The sequence below is a fragment of the Pongo pygmaeus genome, chromosome 7 (genome assembly GCF_028885625.2).
Source record: "Pongo pygmaeus isolate AG05252 chromosome 7, NHGRI_mPonPyg2-v2.0_pri, whole genome shotgun sequence".
NCBI classification, from domain to species: Eukaryota; Metazoa; Chordata; class Mammalia; order Primates; family Hominidae; genus Pongo; species Pongo pygmaeus.
Genome location: NC_072380.2, coordinates 105,063,289 through 105,076,906, shown reverse-complemented (window position 1 = coordinate 105,076,906; position 13,618 = coordinate 105,063,289). Strand labels below are relative to the sequence as shown.

Sequence of the window (13,618 nt, the reverse complement as noted above, 5' to 3'; positions counted from 1 at the left end):
TCTGTGACATTCTAGACCATTTATCCCTGTGCCACACAGTTTAGTATTGCTGTGCATTGTGTAAATATTATACCACCACTACATAGATTGTGGTGGTATAATATATACCAAAGATGTTTATTAATCCCTGTAATCCTTTTGCTTACCCCCACCCCAACATATTCTCTCTCTCTGTCTCTCTCTTCCTTTCTCTCCCTCTGTCAAACCAGACCTTGGACTCTAGCACTATAGAGAGGTGAGGTGCATCCAAATGCAAAGGAAAATAAATGAAGTTTATTGTTGTCTTTTGAAGACACAAAGCCCATATTGTTATGTAAGTCATGGATTTGGGGAAAAATTCTTTTATAATCAGTTTTATCTTTCCTATTCCATAGAGAGAAGACAGAAATAAAACTAAAAGCTAATTCTCTCTGGGCTTGGAGAGGAAGGAATATCAGAGAAGCAGAGAAGAGAAAAAAGCTTAGAAAGCAGGAAGGAAGCTGAAAGGTAGTCTCTGGGGCCTCGGTGCCATAACTAAGGAGACCATGTGGGTACCAATGAGTGGAGGCTTTCAAAAGGCAGTCAAGTCACCAGAATCCAGATGGGAGGGATGGTCACACCCAAGGATCTCAATGTACCCCAAACCACAATCTCTCTGTTTCTTACTCTGTAATACTGTATAAAACAGTTGCTTAATATAAAATAATCTTAAAGAAAAGTACCACAAAGTATTGCAAATTAAAAAATATCATAAAGAGGATCTAACACCTAGGGAGGAAAGGTTTAGAAAAGAAGGAAGAATCCTTAAGTGACTTAAAAAAAAATAAGAAAATCTGGAGTTGACTACATTAAGATTTTGTCCAGGAAGAAAAGACACAGATTAGACTGCACTACAGGAAATACACAGATTCCATATCATTGCACACCTGAGAATGGATTGAAAAGTATGTTCTCTGTAATAGTATCTTGAGTAACTCGATTTATGATGACAAACATCCCACAAACCTTGTCACCCTATTTTTTTTATTTTCTAAGTGTCATTCAGATATTTCTGGAACTTTCTATTATGCTTCAGTCCTTGTTGCTGGGTGCAGTCCCTCTGCTTCTTCCATTCCACCTGCCTTGTCAGGTAGCTCTCTCTGTAGCTAGTGACGCTCCTGTTGCACATAGTTACACTTTGCTGGTGACAGTGGCTGTGGGGGTCAGGATATTATCCTCTCCCAGACCTGATTAGGTCTATCTCTAATTCACCCATAATACTACTGCCTTTACAAGACTTTAATGAACGTTTGAGCTTGGTGGAAGAAAATACAGAGCTCACAGTGTCTTTGGTCTTTGGTTCCATTTCTTTGTCATTCTCTTGCCTCTAATCTTCTCTATATGTTCTCCATACTCTCAAAATGGCTCTTCTCATCACAAGATATCTGCCAGCAGATTCCAGAGACATGCACTTCCTGGTTCACATCCAAGGATAAACAGATATCTTCTCCTTCTCTGCCAAACAGAAATCCTGTGCTTCTCTATAATTAGAGCAATTTGAATGAAATGCCCTCCCCTGAACCAGACCATACAACTAGAAAAATAATATGACTGATTGGTTTAGGCCTAGCTCACAAACCCATTTCTGAACCAATAATTTTGGCAAAAGAAGACCACTCTTAGAGTTTAGGCCAGTTAAGACTCTCTGTGAGAGCTAAGCAGGAATTAGATCCATTTCATCCATAAGGCTGCTACACATCAAGAGAGAATAAAATGGAAGACAAACACAATTGTCCCACACTTGCCCTGGAATCTTGTGATGGTCTCTGCCCTGCCTAGCTCCCTTGCTAGACCCAGACAAACCTCCACATGCCCAAGGGCAGTCACTTCATGATGTTGGTGTCACCACCAGAACAATAGCAGTTTATTCTTTATATAAAGTTTAAGCTAAGCTGTACTGCTGACTCCCTCTCCCAGAGAGAGCAAAGATGTTTTAAAATCTCAATATAAGGCCATTTTTTCCAAAATTCTCATTTGAATTTACATGGGTGAGACATCTATTCCCTTCAGAGGACATTTTACACTCATTCACAGGTTGATCTTGCTCTTTAGGTCTATGTATAAGATAAGCTCAGAAAATATTTCTGGTTTATTCAGTTGTAGTCAATATATTACTTGTAATAAGGTTTAAAAAGTATAGAGAAGACATACTTACCTACTTGTTTCATTTGTATCCAAATAGATTTTAGGCTTGTTTAGAGCAATGCCTTCATCTTACAGTTTTTTGGATTTTATCAGGCAATTTCATGTGGTTCATCCTAATACATTTCTTTGTATTTGCAAGCATTTGGAAGACATCATGAACTCTTTGAAGGCAGAAACTAAATGAAATTCACCTTCATATTTACAGGGACCAGCACAATCTCTAGAATAGGATCAGTGCTCAAATCAATATTTCTTTAAAAGAATAAGTGAATGAATAAATAAATGAATGCAAATGGAAGATCATTATTGATGACATATTTTTAAAACAATAAATAAATTGATGTATCTTGTATATCAAAAAGTGTACAAATTTTACTCTAGTTTGTGAGATAGTCCCATTTCTGCCACTAAGAAATTATTATTATTTTTTATTTCAACTGTTATTTTATGTTCAGGGGTACATGGGCAAGTTTGTTACATGGTTAAATTGCATGTCACTGGAGTTTGGTGTACAAATGATTCTGTTACTTAATTAGTGAGCATGGTACCCAATAGGTAGTTTTTTGAACTTCACTCTCCTCCTAGCCTCCCTCCTTAAGTAGGTCCCTGTATTTGCTGTTTCCCTTTTTGTGTCCTTGTGTATTCGATGTTTAGCTCCCATTTTTAAGTAAGAACATGCAATATTTGGTTTTCTGATCCTCAGGTGGTTGGCTTAGGATAATGACCTCCAGCTGCATCAATGTTTTTAATTTTTTTAATTTAATTTTTTAATGGCTACATTGTATTCCATGGTATATATGTATCACATTTTCTTTATCCAGTTCACAGTTGATGGACATCTAGGTTGAGTTCATGATTTTGCTATTGTGAACAGTGCTACAATGAACATATGCATGCATGTATCTTTATGGTAGAATGATTTATATTCCTTTGGGTACATGTCCAGTAATGGGATGGCTGGGTCAAATGGTAGTCCTGTTTTTTAAGTTCTTTGAAAAGCCTTCAAGCTGATTTTGACAGTGGCTGAACAAATTTACATTCCCACTGGAAGTGTATAAGCATTCTCTTTTCTTCACAACCTTGCCAACATCAGTTATGTTTTGATTTGTTTATAATAGCCATTCAAACTGGTGTAAGATGGTATCTCATAGTGGTTTTGATTTACATTTCTCTAATGAGTTAGCGGTGTTGAGCATTTTTCTTGTTTGTTGGCCATGTGTACGTCTTTTTTTGAGAAGTGTCTGTTCATGTCCTTTGTCCTTTTTAAATGGGATGGTTTTTTGCTTGTTGATTTGTCTAAGTTCCTTATAGATTCTGAACACTAGACCTTTGTCAGATGCATAGTTTGTGAATATTTTCTCCCATTCTGTAGGTTGTCTGTTTATTCTGTTGATGATAGTTTATTTTACTGTGCAGAAGCTCTTTAATTAGGTGCCATTTGTCTATTTTGTTTTTGTTGCAGTTGCTTTTGGATATTTCATCATGAAATCTTTGACAAGGTCTATGTCTAGAATGGTATTTCTTAGGTTTACTTCTAGGATTTTTATAGTTTTAGGTCATACATTTAAGTCTTTAAATCATTTTGAGTTGGCTTTTGTATATGGTGAAAGGAGGAGGTCCATGTTCAATCTTCTGCATACGGCTAACCAGTAATTCCAAAACTATTTTATTAAATAGAGAGTCCTTTCTCCATTTCTTGCTATTGTCAACTTTGTCAAAGATCAGGTGGTTGTAAATATGAAGCTTTTTTCCTGGGTTCTCTAACCTAGTCCATTTGGTCTATGTGTTTGTTTTTGTACCAGTACCATGCCATTTTGGTTACTGTAGCCTTGTAGTATAATCTGAAGTCAGACAGTGTGATGACTCCAGCTTTGTTCTTTTTGCTTAGAATTGCTTTGGTGATTTGAGCCCTTTTAGTGGTTTCATATGAATTTTAGAATAGTTGTTTTCTAATTCAGTGAAAAATGTCATTAGCAATTTGATAGGAAAAGCATTGAATCTGTAAATTGCTTTGGGTAGTGTGGCCATTTTAACATATTGATTTTTTTCTGTCCATGAGCATGGAATGTTTTTCCATTTGTTTGTGCCATCTCTGATTTTTTTCAACACTACAACTGAGATATTATGAAAAAGATCATCATTTAGGGTTTAAATCTTCTATGCATAAAATTTCAGGTAGTTTTTGGGTAGGTATATACACACATTACTTGACTCTGGCTCATTTAGCACATGTTTATTTTTAAATATATATATATCCTATATACTTTTTCTATATATTAAAAAATCGTAAAGTATTTCTTCTTTGAATGGATCAAAAACATTTAGATAAATCATTTTATGAACAGGGGTTGCAATATCCTGTTTTTATCACCTGGTAGGCACAATCATTGTCTTCGTTCTTCCTATATATTAGCCACTCCCAATTATTGCTCTGTATTAGATGTACAAGTAAATCAGTGTTATTTTCTAGGAAACAATTGTCTTTACTGAAATTAGAAATTAGAACTTGCATTCTGCCAAATGAAAAGTGGATTTATTGCTGTTTTTTTTTTTTTTTTTTTTTTTTAGCATACACACCCTCCTTCAAGCTAAAACACTGATCTAAAATTTCATAATGATTGCTGAATAGTTTGAAAGTTTTTTCTTTATGGATCCCAACTTGTCATAAGAAATGAGTCATCTATTGTAATATCTAGAATATTGAACTATTAAGCATCCATGCAGATAATTACTGGTAAAATGTATTACTCAAAAATTTTAAAATAAAAATATCTTAGGTTCACATTTTTGAAATGCTTTGAAATTTACAAAAGTCATATACATATATTATTTCCTTCAAACAACATAACAAACATAAGTATATGTTATTGTCTTTAATTTATTAAAGAGGATAAAAATTAACTCATTATGTGACTTGCCATTACCCTGTTAATTCCACGAAAACTCTTACTATTATCAGGGCCGGGAACACTGGCATATGGTAAGTGGACAACTAATAAATATTTGCCAAAATAAATTATTAAATATCATACAGCCAGAATCAGAAGTCTAACTCAAACCTCCTAAATTTAATATATTTCTCTACCACATCAGACTAACTTTATTATTTTTCCCTTGTTTAACTTTAAGAGAGGCACATATCCAAATAATGTTACTTAAGATTAATTGTCACTGTAGCTCACCCGCCATGTGAGCACAGAGCTGAAATGTTGACATTGCACAAATTAAAGTCCATTCAATTCAACAGTATTGAGTGTCTATGATATAGGGACAATGTACTAAAAATTGAAAATGTAAAGATGAGTGAGACATCTGTGTTCTCAAAAAAATTGTAAACTAATAAATGGGAGAGACAATGTAAGTGCCATTTAAATGGTTAAGTACTGTGATCAAAGTGTGGTAGCTAAAAAGAGAAATATGGACATCTACGCTAAGACTGGAATGAATAACAGTAGTGTAGTAATCAAGATGTGCTAGAGTATGCTGCAATAACAAAAAGCACAAAAACCTCAAAACAAACTTTATTTCTTGCTCCTGCTACATGACCAACATATGTCAGTTCTGGGTAATTCACTGAGTCCTAGGTTCTTCCTTGATTTCACTTCAGGATCTAAGCTGATGGATCACCCCCAGTTTTGAACATTATTGATTGGCTAGAGGGTAGGGTGGGTAGAAGGATCTGGAAGTTTTCCCATTAGCCATTGAACATCATTTCTACTTATGAATCATTCATCAGAAATAGTCACATGGACACACCTAAGCAGAAGAGGGCCAGAAAGTACAACCCTATCATGTACAAGGAAGGCAGAGAACTATTTCACCAACCATGCTAATGACTACTACAAAGACTAAAATAGGAATCAGTACATTCTAAGTAGTGTTTAATGCAGTGAAGCACATGTTCTAATCTTGCATATGGCTCAAATATTTAAATTAGAGATACTTCTAAAATATGCCTCTTGCTTTAGCCCTTTAAATTATACCCTCTCATTCATGGTATATCGAAAATAGAAAAAATTCACAAGCTCTAAATGCATATAGATGCCTGCATATGGGAATTGAGGAAACTAGAGATCCCTAATCAGGCACTTCCCCTGCCAGAACCACTGTGTTTACAGTGCCAGCTTTTCTTAGCTGAAAGTCCTTCTTACCCACTACACTAAAGGACTTCAGTTGGCTTTCTGTTCCAAAGCAGCAATAAATAAACAGTGTAGCCCTGTTATTATTTAGAGCTTCCAGTTCTTACAGCCGGAAAGTTACAGCCAGTAGGCAGGCAATCTCCAGGAAAGTAAGCAAACAAAGTTTGGAGAGCAATAATACCATAGTTCCTACAGAAGTAAGAGAACCTATGCATGAGGAAGAGCTGTGATCATGGCACAGAGTGAAGGCCATGTGTCCTCCTGTGACAGACACTGTTGTAGGAAGACAATTAATACATTTTTGCTGATAATGATCAGAGGTAGAGGAGCCTGTGGAGTTTGCGTATGAGCCCGAGGCTCTCCTAACTGTGGAATCTGTATTCCAAGCCACAGTAAATGTCAGATATTTTTATTGAATGATAATGCTGTCCAACACAATATGGATCTAACTGTGGTTGATTTCTCTTTGTTTTATTTTTCAAACACTTGATAAATTGCTTCATTTTTGAAAATGCTCTGGACTACTAAAGAAATAAAAATTAAATCCAAAACCAGAAACAAAAACTCGTACATAATATATTTATTCATTATAAAGATGGTTAGATGTATGTAAGTCAGAGAAAGAATTCTACTAATTTTTTTCTTTCACCTAAAAATCTACTCTTCTAGATGGAGATGGTCAAGGGGTTACCACCAGTCTGTTTCTTGCACTGATAATTTTTCTAGACATTAAATCTCACCATTTGTTCCCAATAGAAAAAGAAAGACAGGACCACCAGACTCTACAGGGTACGTGGACTCAGCTTATTTTAATTTCCTATAATACATAAGTGCACAAGACTCTGACAGCGTTAAACTCTGCAGTCTCCAGCATGTTGATTTTGCTACTCTATATATTTAATTTTCTTTTAAAAATGTATCGTATTTCTCTGAGCATTCATTTGCTTTTCAAATTATGGCTGCCTAGCTGATGCTTGTGTACCAGGTGCCATGTAAAAGCATGTTAAAAGTAGATAAAAGCAATTTACCCTGCCCTCTAATTAGAGATGTCTCATCTTTACCACTGACAATAGCAGTATGCAGCTGTGGAAGTGGAGAGATAATGGGAGCTGGAGTGGGGAGAAATTGAAGATATGCTGGCTGAGGCAGAGTGTCACCTCTCCATTGCTCAGCTTGGGTGGGCTTCAGAATGAAGACAGATTTTTAGTATTTCTTCTTTCCTAGCTCTGTTCATTTATTTTACATTAATAATTGAGCTTTTTTATTAAAGGGAGTATGTGGGGGTGGGGAAGCAGATTGTAGGGGGAAAGACTGTGGGATTTTCTTAATGACTCATTATATGGAATTTATTGTTGCCTAATTCTATAGCTCCTCTACCAATTAACATCTGTTGGGTGCACATCACTACAGTTAATATCATAAGGTTTAAGATGTATGGAGAAAACACACTACTTGCCCATGGAGTTTGCAATTTAGAAGGGTTCTTCTTCATAGAGATAATATTTGGAATGTTATAATCATGCTCAGAGAAAAGATAAACCTAAAACGTGGTCATCTTGGATTATACATGTTCAGACTAGGATGTTTAGAATGAGTAAATGTTGAGAATAGCTTTGGTAAAACAGTCATCCTGAGTGAGGGACACAGAAGGAACCATCATTCCAGGGAATGTACCATGACTGGAGGTAGTAGGTAGCAGCATATGTAAGAACTGTTGAGGCCAGTTCTACTGAAGGGAAAGAGCCATCCACAAAGGAACTCAAGTGTTGAGAGTACACTAAAATGGCAATGTAAATTTAATACAATCATATGAGCTGATTTGATTTAACTTGCATCTGAGAAAACATACACTGGTGAATGTATGTTGATTGTATTGGAGGAGAGGTAAGTGTATATAAAGAAACATTTAATTAGCAGTTTCTGAATGCTGATTAGTATGAGAAATTGTGCTACAAATGAGAGCATATAGAAACTAAAATGTGTAATAATTTGGTGTGATCTAGAGTGGTTGCTGTAGAAATGGAGACAAAGAAAAATTCAACTTAAGTGATATGGTAGGTAGTTAAAGAACTAGCCTATAAGACTTCATGAATTTGAAAAAATAAAGGTATCAAAATAAATTTATCAGGCAAGAATAGGGGCAATAAAGAAATAAGTACAATACACAATAAACATTTGTACAAGAAAATAATGATTTCATTGCTTCACACGTTAAGTAGCATCAATAGGGAGTTGAAATATAAGATTGAAAAGATGTTAAGCAATCAAGGCTGGAGTGTAGATTTAGGAATTGCTTGACTAGTGGTAGTAGTTGGAGCATAACAAACTGATGAGTTCTTTAGGAGTAAGAATAAAAGTACAAAACATTTTATAGAATGAAATTTCAGGAAGTGGGAAAAATATGTGGAATGATGAAAAACAAGAACTTGAAATCAAGTAGGGAGTAACTACCAGTGCCAGATGCTGAAGAAACTCCAGTGGAGGAGAGTTTCAAGAAGAAAAGTGCTTCCATAAAGAAAAGAAGAAAAGATTTGCTTAGAAGTAGAACATTGGTGAATCCCTTCAGCAGAGTGGTAGCAATGGAAGCCAAGTTGAGAGGATTAAGGAAGGACAAGATGGTAAAGAGAAGTGGCAGCAGAATGCTCAATCATTAAATGCAAAGAAAAAATAGACTGATAGTAGAAGGAAGTGCTAGTATCATCAACTTAGTAATTTAAATAAAGCTTAGGGAAATCTGAACATTTACATTTTTAGCAGGAATTAACCATACAAGAGTGAAATGCTAGAGGGTGGAATAAAAGTGAAATATATATATGTGTATATTTCATGTATATGTTTGTATAACCTTGGGAAATACACATCTAGTCTGGGGAGAAAAGCCTGTTCGTTCAGATATGGCATCAGAATGATCTTAGAAAAGATAATTTTATTTTGTTTCTCAAAATAACATATGGATTTATATTGGTTCTGCTGTGATATCCCTCAGAACATTGCTAGGATGCGGTAAGAGTTTACAAAAAGAGCTGCGTTGCTCTGCATAATATATATTTTTTCATTTCTGGAGGAAGCCAAGAGGAAGAAGGGAAGGAGCCTAGAAATGGAGAGAAGCTGGACTCCAGGGATGGATCTGGGGATGCTCCAGAAAGTGCAGCTGTGGAGAATGCAGAAGAAGAGTTGGCTAGTGGGACATTCCCACTGAGGAGCATGGCAGGGGGAATGTCTAATATTCACTAAGAGAATGCTTGAAATGTAACATTTAGATGAAACCCTTCAAGTTTCCTTAAAATACAAATTCATGACTCTCTTTCTGTCTCTCTCTCTCTTTCTCTCTCTTTGGTATGTTAAAGTAATCGAAGAAAGGGATTTTGTTTTATAACTGGGTTACACAGGGGCGAGACCAGAATAGCTGAAAGCTGTGAGACATGCAGAAAATTCAAGATTTAGGAGACATGCAGAACATCAGTGTCTAGGCAAAATGGCAGACTGACCAATCCCCAGACACTGAATCCCTAGAGATATTAGGACAGGGATATTGAGAAAAATTTACCCTTAAATTGTAAAGGACAAGGCAACTCAACATATTGACTGCCTTGTTGACAACCAGGGGCTAATATTTGGGATGCATATTGGGCATAGATACACAGAAAATAATTTATCAGTGACATTAATAATATGACATCTCTTTGTTGAGAATTTACTGCTGTCTTAATATCACAACTCTAAGGGGTCAACATCCAGAGTAAACTTCTTATCTTACACATTTAAAATTATTTGCTAGGCTACATTTTTCTTAGAAAAATGCATGTCTGAAACAGAATATTGATTTTTTTCCTGAGTCATACATAAAGACCATCAGAAATTAATTATTGAAAAAACACTGCTATGCTCATTAGAGATATATTTTAATTAGATTAATTTTGCATTAACAGTCCATGAGAAGTTACAACTCACTTGCAATGAGACATTAACATGCATCATTTTTGATATAAGTAAAAATGGAGATGATTAGAAGTATACAAATATAAAGTATGTTGCTAGTATATGCAAGCTCAAAAAACTTTTACCTGATAGAATTAGCAAGAGCAGCTATGTTGAGCTCCTTTCAGTTAAAAGTCATTTTCAGCTATGGCTCTCTAAGGATAGAAATATCACTGCTTTTGATCTCATTTAGAATTCTGCTCACTTTTAGGAAAGTAGGGCTGTTTGGAAATGGTCAGCCATATCCTTACTGAATTTCCTAGGGCTTGACTGCACCCATTCTAGTTAACAAGTAAGATATAATTATATATTGTATTATAACTTCTCAAAGCACTTACATTTTTATTTTCCTTCTTTTATGTTCATTATCTTCATTTGGACTACTCCATGTGACAAAAGCAGTTATTTTTCTTCTACCCCCTAAACTGGACCACTTCAATGCTCTTAGGTCCAAATCATATTCTTTAAGAAACAAGTGTTCACTGAATGATTTACTGCATTATATAATAGGTACTATACAAGACACCTGAGGCCCCCCACACCCTGAAAACAGATGTTTCTTCCTGGAGCTTGCCCAATAGGAGAGAAATTTTTAATTTACCCTTCTCAGTAAACCATTATACAAAACAGAAGTGAAATTATGGACCCATTGAACTCAATCTGGCTGACTTGCAACCCCTATGTGTTCATAAACCCACTGAAATATGTAATTTGTTGTTTATATTAAATATGCACCCAAGCATGATTAGATAAACATTGAAAGTAAATTTTAATTTTAACCATCAGTGGAAGTATATGGGGTGATTTAAGTCATTCATATTAGTTTATTTTTATCAGGTGTTCCTCCTCATCCATAGTGAAATACAATACAGAGATTATAGCCTGTGGCTTGACAGGACATCTTATAGTTGGTAACAGGACTAAATTAAAAGGAAAAAACAATAAATGAGGATGTCTAATTTTACAGATAAAGAAAGCAAGTTCACTCACTCCTCCAGGACAGCACCAGAGACAACCTTAGAACCAAGAGTTTCAAAACTTAGCCTTGTATGGTTTGCGTGATGCCATGATTAAAGAAAAGGGGGTGGGGAACTAAGAGAGGAAGCCAAAGAGAAACAATTCAGTACCAAACAGCAATATTCAGATGTTTTATTAAATAAAAGGAAGTGTTTTGACCTTGCTGGTGAATAGGGGTGATCTCGAAACATTTGCCAGATATAATTAAGGCTATAAGGCAATAGTTGCAAAAGTCGAGGAGCCCTTGCCACCTCCAAAGCATCACGTGTGGATGCAGGAACCATATTAACAACATGGGTAGTCAAGGAGAAAGCAGATAGAATAAAGCTGTACCCAGCAATATAAAGGGAAATACAAGTGGGTGTTGTGCTTAAGAGTAAACTTAGGGAAAAAGGCTTCCCATAACCTCAAGAAATATTTCTGGATCTGAGATATCCATTAGCACATTTAGAAGGTACCTATTTCCATTATTGTGAAGGAGTTATAAATGAAATAAACAACTTTAAATAATACCTCCCTTGGTCAAACTGGATTAAGTATTCCCTGATGGAATTCATTCTTCGTCATTCAAACAGAATGGTTTGCAACTCAACCTGCCTAGCGTGGGGTCTGGAATTCCCACCACAGTCACTGTGCCTTAAGCACTGTTGCAGCAGAAGGACTTGAAGTAACACATGAATATATAATGCCAATTTGCATGTCAGCATGGATTGTTGAAATTGAAGTTAGTTAATTGTCACATTGTAACAGGAAAAGAATCCAAGTTTTGGAGCCGGGTGGAACTGAGTTTTCATCTTCTTTCTCTGCTACTTAACTGTGTTATCCTGAACAAGATACTCAACCTCCATGAGACACAGTGACCATGTGAAATATATATGTAAAATGCCTGGCAAGCATCTGATTCATGTAGGTACCCAAAATTCGATCATTTTCATTTTCTTTTGCTTCCTTGGAAGTTCAGAACAAAATTCTGAGGTAAGTTTCAATTAAAGTGGGTCAGGCAGACAGATTCCAGCAAGGTCAAAGCATCCTTTTTTCTTTAATAAAATATCTGAATATCTGAACAAAAAACAACTTCTGTTTCTCAAGGTTGAAATGATGAATTATTGAACTTCTGTTGCTGTTTGTTTTCTCTCTTACCTCCTTACTACTACATATAAATGAGATATCTTGCTATCCCACTGATATCTCAAATTCAATATTTCCCAAATGAAACATAATCTTTTCCAACAAAAAAGCTCTTTCTCATGAGTTCTCCATGGCTATTAATGGACCAACAGTCTTTCAGTTCTCTACCATATCCAAACATTAGTTAAAATAGAGTCACAGTGAGTGTGTTAGTGATGGTGGATGGGGCAAGGACCAGTATTCACCATCCTCTAGGGAAAAATGGGAAATGTGTGAGACTTTTGGATTGTCACGATGGCTGGAATATGCTATTCAAACTTAGTGGATATGGACCAGAGATGCTAACATACCTGTGTTGCTAGGAACAGTCCTTCACATTGAAGAATTGGGAGCCCGAAATATCATTGGAAACCCCACTAGGAAATGAAAATAGAATCCACTCTCTTCAAAAGCCTATGCTCATTTTCTACTTTCATTACTATTTCCATTATATCAGTCCAGGCTCTGCATTACCTTGAATCATAGCATGTTATTGTTGGAGAGAACTTTAAGGTCATCCACATCATGGAACTGAGGCCAAATATTAGTGAACTGGTCCAAGTTATGTAACTACTTGGTTACAAAGTTTGACCTCAGATCTAACTGTTACCCTAGTAGACTTGCCTAAGGTTATAATATTATCAAACTGTGCTCCACATTCAAATTCATCCTCTACAGGACAGAGCTGACCACCAAATCTTAAAGAACCACTCCCACAATGTCATTTTTCTACCCAAAACAGCTCCCAGTGTTTTCCCATTGCCTAGTAAGTACACATTCCTCAGCCTGGCATCCTAGACCACCCATGAACTGGGCCAACCAGGCCTTTTACTGGTATTCCACCCTACTCTCCTGCCTTTTTTGAGTGACAAACTGTCCCCCTGGCTAACTCCCAAGCACATATTGGGCATTTATATCTTCCCTCAAGCTGTTCCCTTTGCCTAAAATATTCTCCACATTCCTTCCCTGTCAAATCTCTACTGACATTCAAATGTCTCCTCTCCATGAAACTTAAAAAAAAAAAAAAAGTCCTCAACCTGATATGTTCTTTTTCTCTTTATCACCTTTAATATTTTAAAATTGTTACCGGAATTACTATGGTTTGCTAGGCACTATAGCTATTTGAATATTTTGTTCTTTTTGAGGACAGAGAC

General features: G+C 35.9%; 1 long non-coding RNA gene across 1 annotated transcript in view; it reads left to right on the top strand.

The window, feature by feature from the left end:
• The window catches only part of LOC129042680 (uncharacterized), a 74,290-nt gene extending 61,766 nt beyond the window's left edge, over nt 1-12,524 (top strand). Inside the window, exons 2-3 of the long non-coding RNA XR_008504186.2 lie at nt 6,972-7,091; nt 9,367-12,524. This is a non-coding gene — a long non-coding RNA (uncharacterized LOC129042680). The remainder of the gene's footprint in view (nt 1-6,971; nt 7,092-9,366) is intronic.
• The last annotated feature ends 1,094 nt before the right edge of the window (nt 12,525-13,618 follow it).